The sequence below is a fragment of the Panthera onca genome, chromosome F1 (assembly GCF_046562875.1).
Source record: "Panthera onca isolate mPanOnc1 chromosome F1, mPanOnc1 haplotype 2, whole genome shotgun sequence".
NCBI lineage: Eukaryota > Metazoa > Chordata > Mammalia > Carnivora > Felidae > Panthera > Panthera onca.
This window is the reverse complement of record NC_138355.1, coordinates 34,477,642-34,489,240: the sequence shown is the minus strand read 5'-3', so window position 1 is coordinate 34,489,240 and position 11,599 is coordinate 34,477,642. Positions and strand designations below refer to the sequence as shown.

Here is an 11,599-nt window from a genome sequence, read left to right as displayed (position 1 = left end):
GGCCCACCCGTTAGCCTGACTCGGCCTGGGACAGGAAATGCTTCAGCCAGTTTCAAAGGCTCTGTAGTCAAGGGAAGGAAGCCACTTGAGGTGGGTCCCCAGGTCAGACCAAGGCTTTTGAGAAGGTGGAATAAATTAAGAATGCCAGGCTTGGAGCCTTGGGGAAAAGGTTGCATGCCCTGTGCCTGGCTAGGCTACAAAGTTCACGGTGAGCAGTGAGCAGGACCCAGATCTGCCCCCTAAATGCAGTACTTATAGAGGACTGAACCTGTGGCTTCCACACCAGCCGCACCTTCTTCATGGCCTGGCCTCCAAGGGTGGGAGACAAGTGGGCCTAAGTGACCCTCCCCCTGGCATGTCATTCCTACGGCAACAAATAGATGCCCAAACACCAAGTGATGAAATTCTCTCTTCCTTGCAAAGACTTTTGCAACTTAGCTTGGCGTCCACCCCTCCAATTCACATCTAACTCTGGTCCATTCGCTGACCTCCAAGTCCCTTTATCTGTTTGTTCTCAGGAAAGAGAATTCTGAGTCAAAAAGGTGTCTGGATAAAGTCAGGCAGATGGTCTCCCCAGCCCCACACCGGCAGCCTCCTGGATCAGCCCAGGCAGGGGCTCCCTGGGAAACCAACTTCCTCCCCACACCTGACTTCTCCTCGCCCCTTGAGAAGGAGCCCCTGGCGAGCACCCACCCTGTGCCTTTTGCTAATGTTGTATGTGCCTCCTCTGTTAAATCAGCAGACCAGCCACATTTTACAGACAAGGAAGCTAAGGCCTGAAAGCTCCAGTATCACTCTCAAGGCCTCAATGCTGTTAGTAAAGGGCCGAACCAGGACAGGAATCCAGGTTTGACTGACTCCTTAGGGACCTTTTACTTCATTCTCCCAAGTGCTCTTAAGTCATAGTGGCAGAAGTGAGCCACCAAGTGAGGACTACCTGACTTTTTCTTTCTTTTTGTTTTTTTTGTTTTTTTTGTTTTTTTGGGTTTTTTTTTTTTTGTTTTTTTTTTTTTTTGACTCTGGACACTTTATGGGCAACACCATGCCACTCAGTGGCGACAAGAGGGTAAGTGTCCCTGGAAGGCGCCTCTTGAAGTTAATTGGGACAAGCCCATCTTCTGTTCAGCCCTCTACATAATCCTTCCAGGTCTAGTCACTGCTTCCTCTCACAGGAGTCTAAGGTTTTTAGTCCTTCAGCCTCTTCAATGGGGCAACAGACATCAGGGAATATCTTGCCCACCTCTCCCTTCTCCCTGGGACCAGAGTGCTTGACCCATTTCCTTGATGCAGCTATTAAATTCTTGTAGAAGGGAGGAAGTAGGGAGCTGAGTGGAAAATTGGGAAAGAGGGAACAAGACTGCAGACAACCTACTGTGGTAGGTGGATCTCCAGCCATAAATTTATTCCAGAATAAATAGAACCACTCACCTTTTACTTGTAGGCAGATTGGAGATGTCACCACTAACAGATGTCACCTGGACACCAGCACAATCCACTGGGGCATCACACAGCAGCTCTCAGAACACCTGGACTGTCTCATGGGCTAACTATGGAGAAACCCTACCCAACAGATCCTCACCCAGCCCACTGGCCCCTCCCAGCCTCCCACCCCCAGACTCCCTGGCTCCACAAGGAAGCCTTGATTCCCCTAAGGTTCTGGTGAGAGCTTCACCAGAACATGGAGATCCTGGCTAAAATCCTACCCAATCTTTTAGTCCTGTCTTGTGGGAAATGGCCAGGATAGTTAGATGGGAAGAAGGATCCCATTCCTGACCTTAAAAACCCTCCAATCTCTCACATACTGCTGGTGGAAGTATAAGTTGGTACAACCTGGAAAACTTGCTGACAAACACACTACAGTTAAACATAAGCCTAGCAGTGCCACCCTTTGTATATAAGCAATAGAGATTAGTGGTTATGCTCACCAAAAACATGCACAGAAATGTCCGTTATAATTCTATTTGTAATAGTTCCAAACTGGAAGCAACCCAGATGCCCATCAATAGGAGAATGGATAAATGAATGGATTATATAATCAATATGTATATAATTTTATACATTTGTTTCATATTACCTACATATATGATTTCTATATATTAGATTTGCTATGCAGCATTACATATGCTATACAGCAGTTAAAAAGAGGAAACCACTACATATAGCATCAAGCGCGAACCTCACAGACATTCTGTTGAGCAAAAGAAGCCAGACTCTAACCATATGATTCCATTTCTGTGAAAGTCAGGAATAGGCAAAGTGAAATATAGCAGTAACCTCTGCCCGGGAGCAGGGTGTTTTCTGGGAGAGTGCATGAGGAAGTTCTGGGGTGCTGGAAATATTCTATACACTTATCCAGGTTGAGGTTCCACACGTGTATATATACATTACGTATTTCAAAATCCATCTGGCTGTATACTCAAGATTTGCCAACTTCATTAGGTAAGTTACACTCACCACCTACCCTTCCTGCTCCCTGCCAAAAAAGAAGGCAACAAAAATTTTAGACGATATTGTTTTGGTTTATTTGGTTTGTGTTTTGTTTCTGATTAATTTCACCGCTGGGAAAAATTAGTGGGCAGGCTCAAGTCTCACTTGAGTCCATCGTATTATAGGTAAATACTATTTCATTGTATGTGGCCAGGGAGAGAACAGCTGTTCCTGTGTCTTAGCTAGGTCCGAGACTGGTTTCCTGTGAGCATGTGAGTGTGTGTGTGTGTGTATGTATGTGCATGTGTGTGTCACATGATGTTCAGTTAGATGATGATCTGCCAGGGGTCAGAGATTGTGTGTGTCAAATTCCCCTTAACACCCGCACCACCCACAGAGATTGATTTCAACAAAATTTATTGTATGTCTAGTAGGTGCCATACTCTATTCTGAGGACTGGGGATATAGCAATAAAACAGAAAAAAAAAAAAAAGCGCCTAGTTTTGGTGATACCAATCAAGATTGGTGGACAGTGGTTATAGGGTGGAGGAAAGATCGTTTTCAGATTCTTTCCAACTTCCTTTGGGATCTGGGGCAGGCCTCACATCCTCCAGCATTTTGCCTTTTCCAATAAAGAACTCCAAGTTGCTCCTCTGCAGGCTGGAAAGAGGGGTGGGGTGTGAGCCAACAGGTCAGACTACCACAGTTATGCCACCAGTCAAAGCCTGCAAATGACTAAACATGGTTTTAGCTAATATGAAGGACCCCCCAGAGCAGTCAGGGACTATCACTAAAGTGTCAGGTCATTAGGAAGGGCAAACACAGACACACTTTGTTTGGTTCCTGGTCCTGCCGCCTCTTCTCTGGGTCACTGTGGACAGGTCACTTAATCCTCTGAGCCTTTTTTCTCATCGGTGAAATAGGATGGTCATGTCTACCTCAAAGGGCTATTTGTACGGGTAAAAGAAGCTAGATCAGCGCTTCCGTGGCACACAGTCTTTGGGAAATATGTAGTAGTTATTGGAATTAATTGGAGAGACAGAATATACGCATCCAAACTGAAAACGTTCACTCACCTCCCACTCGAATCTAAAGTATGCCTGTTCCCACTCCTCAGCCTTGCACACAGCTCTTCAAACTCCTACACCCTCTGCCAAATCAGGAAACTTCCCACCTTCAAAACCAGAGACATGCCATATTCAGCAAGACTTCCCAAACTCACTTGTTCCTCCGTGGCAAATACCCCTGCTTCAGACCTCACATCTCTGCTGCCAGGAAAGCTGTTCTCATGATCGAACTCCCTTGTTTTTCCATCAGACAAGGAGATGCTTGTGGGCAGGGGCTGTGTCCCCTGATCAGATTAGAGTTCTGACACCAGCCACTATGGAGTCCTTGACTCATGGCCTGCAGAAGCCACACTTGATTCCACCTGAAGGTCTTAGCATGTGCCCCGGCCAGGACCTGGGATGCTTGCTGCTCTGCTCTTTTCTCTCCCTTCTCTCAGCAAGTTGCCAAATGAACTCTTAGATACCCTCCAGGACTCCGCTTAAACACCACTTCCTTCAGGAAGCCCTCCTTGACTCCTGGACTGAAATTCCTTATTTTACCCTCTCAAGGCATCCAGTAATTCTCCTTCAGAGCACTGACAGCCAAGAATGATTACATACCAGCAAGACTCCTTTAAATGTTGCAAGTTCAATGAGAACAGGTACATTGTTTTCCCTAGTATAGTCTCAGCACTTACTTAGTTCAGTGTTTGGTGGGTGCGTAACAGAAGTGCAATAAACACTCTTTGAATGAATGAGTGAATGAATGAATGAGTGAGTCAGTGAATGAATAAATATAGCCTCTCCTCACCGTTCCCAGGTCTTAGCACGCATCTGTCCATACAACACCCTCAGGTGCCAAGGAAAAGGACAGATATAAGGACCGTCATCTGCTTCTGGCTGAGGTATATTTATTTCTTCCTGGGAACTTGTTACCTTTTTTCCCCGGTTGAGCCATGAGTCTTCAGGTTTTCTGGACAACACCCCCCACCCCCACCCCGTACACACCCTGTGCCACCAACACTGAAGAACACACACATTCCTCAGTCAGAAGAAAAGCTTCCAAAGGGTTTTCCCCAACAGGGGGAACGGGGCAGCAGGCTCATACCACGGCAGCGACCACGGGCTAAATATACCCTGCTTTGCATCCTGTGTGCTTGAAAGCACACCCGGTAGACACGCATCGCAGGCTTGGAAGCGTACCTCACCCGTTCACCCACGCCAGCTCCAAGAAGCTGCCCCCACAGCCCCCACAGCCCCCACAGCCCCACTGAAAGAACCTGGCTGGATCCTCTGGTCTACCCCCGCCCCACTTCACCCCCACTACCACCCCCCCACCCCCACCCCTGCCCTACCACCCCCACCCACCCATACCCCCACCACACCCCACTCCACCCCACCCCACACCAATATTTTGCCTTTGCCCAGTTCTGACATGTGGTTAGACAGGTGCCCACCAAAGCCTTGGGCAGCAGCCAGAATCCGTGGGGCTGTAGAGTGCGGATCCCCACCCCAGGGGGCGGTGGCCAGGAAAGCACTGACGCAGGTGGCCTGCAGTCTGGTTACTGTCTGTTCTTCCTGCTGCAACAAATCACTGTATTGCCCTGAGCCTGTTTCCTCAGTGGTAAAATGGGGGTGGGGAGTGATCATACCTGTGCGTCCCACCCCCCAGGCTCATAGTACAAACCAACCCCAGCTGGGAGAATGGAGAGAAGGCCCTGCGATGGGCTGGCCACCGTACAGAACACTGAGGAAACAAACGTGAAGGAGGTTGGCCCCTGCCCTCGAAGGGGCCACGTCAGCAGTAAACAAACATTCACAATCCAGCGTGACAGAGGAGTGGGAGGGGTGCCACCAATGGGCCACACAAGAGGAGCAGATGCCAGGGTGATGGACACCTGTGGAGCGTGTAAAAGATCCTCCACCAGGAACTCAGGCCAACCAGAGCATAACTCTTGCCCGCTGGCTGCGTGACCTTGGGCAAGTTACTTAGCCTCTCTGTGCCTGCTCTGTGCCTCATAGAGGTGATATGAGGATGAGGATACGTAAATGAACTTTTGTAAATGAACTTACGCAAAGTACTTAGAACAGTTCCAGGGGCAAAGTAGGCACAAAATAAATGTTAGCTGTTATTCTTATTATCTTGAATTCATTCAACCAATATGTACAAGGCTCTGTTTCAGGCACAGGGAACATGTCAGTAAACAGAACAGACCAGAAAAATCTGCTCTCGTGGAGCTTACATTCTGGAAGGGGAGGGAGACCTATTTAATACACAGTAAAACCTTGGCTCTCGAGTAACTTGGTCTGCGAGTGTTCTGCAAGACAAACACACATTTCTAATAAATTTTAACTTGATAAACAAGCGATGTCTTGCCATATGAGTAGTTATGCGATCACAACAATGATTCTTGAAATTTCCTTTGATATATAAGTGCTTTGGATTACAAGCATGTTTCTGGAGCGACTTATGCTTGCAAACCAATATTTTACTGTATTTGATGAGGGTGCTTTGGAAAAGAAGGAAGGAGAGAAGGGGAATAGAGTTCCAAGCCATGGGGGAGGGTTTCCATTTTAAGCATGGTGGTCAGGGAAGGGCTCACTGGGAAGGGGACATCCACCGGAAGAACCAGGGTACAAGCAGAGTAGCATCAGGGGCCGTCTCCTCTGGTCCTATGAATACATCTTTAGTTGCAAAAGAGAAATGACCAGGAATGTGAGGATTAAATTAGAAACTACAAAACGCCAGACATACACTGAGCCCAGAATAAATGTCAGCTCCTCCCTTTCCCTTTTGTCCCCAACGACTCCTCTCCAGTCATCAGGGAATTTGAGATCTCCCAACCAGAGCATGCTTCCTTCTCGAGCCTCTCTTGGCGCCCTTGCCTGGGTCCTTGCAGGCAGGGTGGTCTCAGGTCCGAGGAGCGTGCAGCGGGCTGCGGAGTGTTCTCAAGAAGACTGAGAACCTGAGCCTGGAGGCCGGAGGGCAGCTACCAGCCCCGCAGCCTTCTAGCGGTGGGACCTTGGCCAGGGACAACAATAACAACTGTCACTTATGCCAGGCACTTATTCATTTTATCTTTCCATCAGCCCTGGGGGGTGGACAGGAAAAGTGACCCTTGGGGAGGTTCACCGGGCAAGAGGCAGAGCAGCTAGGGCCAGATCCTAGCTGTGGCACTCCAATGTCCCAGCTCTCAGATTTACCAGAAAGAAAGATGAAATCAAAACCCGAACACCGGATTAAATTTGAGTTTCAGATAATCAAGAAATCGTTTTTTAGTATAAGTCTGTCCCAAATATTGAATGGGACATACTTGTAGTAAATTATTACATTGTTCGTGTGAAATTCAAATATAACTGGGTGACCTGTGTTTTACCCAGGCTTTCAGCGGATCTATCACATAGGTCTCCCAACGTTGGAAGTCACTGCCTCCCGGGGACTTGGAATATCTAGAGGATCTAGACGTAAAGGCACCAACCGAGGAGGCCAGTAAAGGTCCTGGCACGCCCCTTGCTTGAAGTGAGCTCTCACTTGAAGGTGGGTTGAGGCTCATCCCATACAGCCAGTAAGCAGGCAGAGGGGCCCCTGTTCTAGCTCCTGAGCTTTAGGAGGCCCGGACATGACTCTTCAATGGCCAAAAAAGACTACAGGGCCAAGAAGTACCCACCCAGAGCCTGTGTTCCCCAGCCACACTCTAGCACGAGGACCCCGAAAGTCACTGCCCAATGGGCCCTGAGCCAGCTTGCAGGGCTTGTGAGGATTTCCACCCTGGGCCTCCTGAGGGCCGACCTCATGGCTGGTGGGGACACCCCTGATTAGGACTGCCCGATAAAATACAGGGAGCCTAGTTACATCTGAATTTCAGACACACAAGGAATACTGTTTTAATGCAAGTATGTCCCAAACTTGACAACCTTTCCCTGGGCCCAAGGACGCCCATTGCTGTTTGGCGATGTGTCAGTGTGCGGGTGGGGCTGTCTACATAGGCACTGGTGATACTGGTGGCCCCCCAAGATACAGGATGGAACCAGAAATGGGAAGAAAAGGTGGGTGGGCCACCGTCTGGGAACACATTTGTTCTCCTACGCTGAGCCCTGCAAATACCAGCACCTCCCACTTCTCTCTGCTGTCCCCACCCACCTCTGAGCTACCAGCCCTGCCTTCCCCAAAGGGACTGCTCTTGAGTGGGGCACCAGGGAGCTGGCTGGCTCGTCCTCTGTCCAGCCCCCCCAGCCTTGGACACCAGCCCCGCAGCCCCTCCATCCCTACCCTCAAGCCTCTATCTGCCACTATCTCTGCGGCCTCCCCAGTCCTCCCAAGGTTTGCTCTCCCCACAAGGCCCCGAGGGCGTCAGTTGAAGAGATGGGTTGGAGAGATTGGGTAATGGGTGTTCTGGTCTAGACAAGTCTGACCCGGCCAGCCCCACAGGAGGAAGGTCAGAGACTGGCCAGCGGGGAGAGCAGCGGGTGGGGGTGAGGGCTGCTGGGAATTCAGATGCCCTCCTTGACCCATTCTAGAACCCTGCGGAAAATGCTGTTCTCTCCCCTGGAGGAGCTTCTCCTCAGGACTGAGGTGAAGAGTGAGGACAATGAACTTCTACCCCTGGGCCCCAGGCTGCAGAAAGGCCTCTGCTCTGGACGCCTCCCGTATCTGTATCTCGTTCGTACTTCAGTCCTAACACCGAGTATGTGTAGAATGCTTGCATCAGTGCCCGGGACGTGCTAGTGCTCAGCACGCTACTGCTTTTATCATCATCATCACTACTTAAGAATGATACACGACGACATTTTTACGCTCATCTTACTCACTGCGTGGTGAATTCCGAAGGACTGGGCAGGCCTGTGTTTCGTTCATTTTAGTGGTCCCGGCGCCTGGCACAGACAAATATGTGTTCAGTAAATGTTAGTCTAGTGAAAACAATGGATAGCGTTTAATTGTTCCCGTTTGCGTGTCCCTGACTTTCCCCCAGTGTCTCCGTGCTACGTGCACACGGACCAAGATAAACCGTCCCTGGCTTCTATTTTTGCTGTGCCTCCTTTTCACAAGGCCTCAAACCTCTCCAACTCTTCACACCCCCATTGCCTGTCCCCACCCCTAGATGCTTCCACCAGGGTTTTCGCCTCCCCAGTGCTCCCCACTGGGCGCCACCAGCCACTGCTGCCAACGGCTTGGAGCGGGGGTGTCAGGGGCCCTGGACTGGGGCGACGGTGGATGGGGTCAGAGTCTTTGAGGGAACATCTTTCCGTTTTATTTGCAGTCCTCTTTCTAGTGCTTGGAGAGTATCAGGCTGGGCTGTCTGTCCCCTCCCCTGATGGGCTGCGGGTCACTTCTCCCCCTAACGTCGGGAGTGCGGTTACCCACCTCTTTCCCGGGGCAAGTCCTCCTCAGCGGCTGCAGGGACTGGGGAACAAGACTTCTGTAGGACAGCCCCCCAGCCAGACACATCTAACCCTGTCTCAGGCCCGCGAGGGACCCTGCTACGGCTAGTCCGAGGAGTCACAGGCACGCACACTCACCCTCACCCCCACACACTCACCATCACATACACACCCTCCTGCACACTCTCATACACTCACCGCCTCACCCCTCCTGATCCCCTCTACTGTCAGCAGCTCCACAGATAAGCTACAATGTGACCAACCCACAAAACACACGCTGCTGTAGTAAACCTCGTTTAGTACTTAGGAGCCCCAGTTAGCAGGGGACGCGATGTTTTAAAAATCTCTATTTTCATTTTTTTTCAAAATTAGCACTTTTTCAGAATCCCTCTACATCACCTTCTTCTAGACCTCTGCATCCCTTCTGCTCCCTCTCTCTCAGCCCAGAACTTCTTGCTTGTTGCACCCCATCAATACCCCTAAAGATCCAGAGCTAGGGAGGCCCAACCCCGCGAAGGGCAGGCTGGGGAGGGACAGAAAGCCTCTGCATGACCCCTGCCATCTCCTGATACTTTGCTGGACTTGTGAGCCCGGGGGGCCCAGGGGAGGGCATCAGAGGGCCTCGTGCTCAGGGGCAGGGCTGAGGACACCCTCTGTTCTGGGCATCTGGGTGGCTTGCCGTCTGGCCTCAGCCACCCACACATGCAGTGATCTCTCAGTCCCGGGCTCAGCCTGGGTGCTGCTGGGGGCCTGCACTCTGCCTCCCTCCTTGTCTCTCCTCTCCAGCCCTCTTCCGCTTTCTCCTCATCCCTGCCCAGGCCCCTGCGGGTCCCATTTTGCTCCCCCACCCCCACTCCTTCTCTCCCCTGCACCTGTTTCTTCCTCTTTCTCCCTCTCCATCTTGTTGGCTCCTCTGAGTCACTTGCTTCCACACCGTCCTCTCCTAAACGGATAGCCGGTGGCCCCTCCCGGTCCCCTGAAGTGCAGGGCCTTTCAGGAATCCCCTTCTGAGAGCTCTGATCAGGCCTCAGGGGACCCGAGGGGCAGGTGGGGGAGGGGTGGATAGCAAAAATAGCTCCTTATCTGAGCCTGAGGGAGGCTTTAGCAGGGGAGGAGCTGAAAGGTTTCCAAGCCCAGTGGAGAGGACAGAGGACCAAGAAACTGGCACCTGTGATAATGTCTGTGCCTGAAGTGTCTGCAGGGTGCCCCTGGTCTTCCCATGCCAGGATGTGCCACTGGCCACCAGAGCAGTGGGACCTCCCAGGCACCTGGCCTCACTGCTCCTACTGTGGGGTTTTGAGAACTGGTGACAGGCGCAAAGACACTGAGGCAGGTCTTACAACATCAGGACTGGGGTTGCTTATGCCATTCCCAGTGGCTGCGTGCCCAAGGGGAGCTGGGTGCAGTGCTGTGCTGAGGGCCCCCATCAGTTCCTGCTCTGTACCTCCGGGACACCCTTCCCTTCAGGTGGACATCTTTTCCCTTCCGCCCACCCAAATCTCCACATCCCAGGGCCCACCCTCTGTGAAGTCCAAGACCGTGGGAAACCCTCCCTTGGCCTTTCGGTCTCTTAATTCCAGCCTGTGCCCAGCAGGCGCTATTGGTTGCCCGTTGTTCCGCGGGGGTCCTCCCGACTGCCGCTCTGCTGCCCGATGACAAGGGCAATGCCTTAGACATTTTTTTCTGAGACACAAATAAGCAGCAGCAGCATTATGGTCATTATGAGTTTATTTCTCTTATCATCATCGTATGGTTGAATTCTCCTCCAGAAAGAAACTCCCATTTGATAAAAGCTTTCAAAATGCCCTTTGCTTCCAGGACACGATTTCATTTCATCTTCACTGCACCCCTCACTAGTGGACATTGTAGCTCCCATTGAATAGGGGTGGGGAATGGGAGCTCAGGGCCCTGCGAAGACAGCAAGACTGGATTCAGTGCCACCCCCTACAACTGGACCTTCCCTCCTCCCGAAAGCTCTCTCTTCACCTGGCCTCAAGGACACCAGCCTTCCTGGCTCTCCTCTTGCCTTCCTGGTTGCTCCTTCTCTTCTCCTGGGCTTCTCAGAGTCCCCAAGGCCCAGCCCTTTTCCTTTTCTCTGTCCGCACTTACACTCTTCATGACCTCATTCAGGCTCATGGCCACTGTCTAAAGGACGACACCTCAAACAGTTCTAGTCCAGACCTTTCTCTTGTCTACCTGCCTACCCGACATGCCCAGCTGGAGTGACAGACATCTCAGATGAAGTAGATCTGAGGCTACTCCAGTTCTCCCCAGGCCTCTCTGGAACCTGCACCATGGGGCACATGGGTGGCTCAGTCCGTTAAGCATCAGACTTTGGCTCAGGTCACAATCTCATGGCTTGAGCCCCGCATGGAGCTCTATGCTGACAGCTGAGAGCCCAGAGCCTGCTTGGGATTCTGTGTCTCCCTCTATCTCTGCCCCTCTCCCACCTGTGCTTTCTCTCTCTCTCAAAAATAAATAAACATTAAAAAAAAAGAAGAAAGAAGAAGAAAGAAAGAAAAGGAAAGGAAGAAAGAAAGGAAGAAAGAAAGAAAGAAAGAAAGAAAGAAAGAAAGAAAGAAAAAGAAACTTCTCTGTTCTGTCCTTCCCGGTTTCAGCCCCTGGAAACTGCAACTTCTCTTGTCAAATACCCGGAGGCTTTCTTTGCTTCCTCTCTTTCTTTCCGTCCCCAAATCCAATCTGCAGGCGATCCCACTGGCTCTTCCCTCATCTATACCCGAAATCAA

At 50.9% G+C, this 11,599-nt stretch overlaps 1 long non-coding RNA gene across 2 annotated transcripts in view; it reads right to left on the bottom strand.

The window, feature by feature from the left end:
- Positions 1–4,894: 4,894 nt before the first annotated feature.
- Positions 4,895–11,599, bottom strand: part of LOC132686244 (uncharacterized) — a 30,176-nt gene continuing 23,471 nt past the window's right edge. Inside the window, exon 3 of one of the 2 annotated variants that reach the window (XR_013553256.2) lies at positions 4,895–10,760. This is a non-coding gene — a long non-coding RNA (uncharacterized LOC132686244). The remainder of the gene's footprint in view (positions 10,761–11,599) is intronic. The other variant, XR_013553257.2, reaches the window with a different exon arrangement.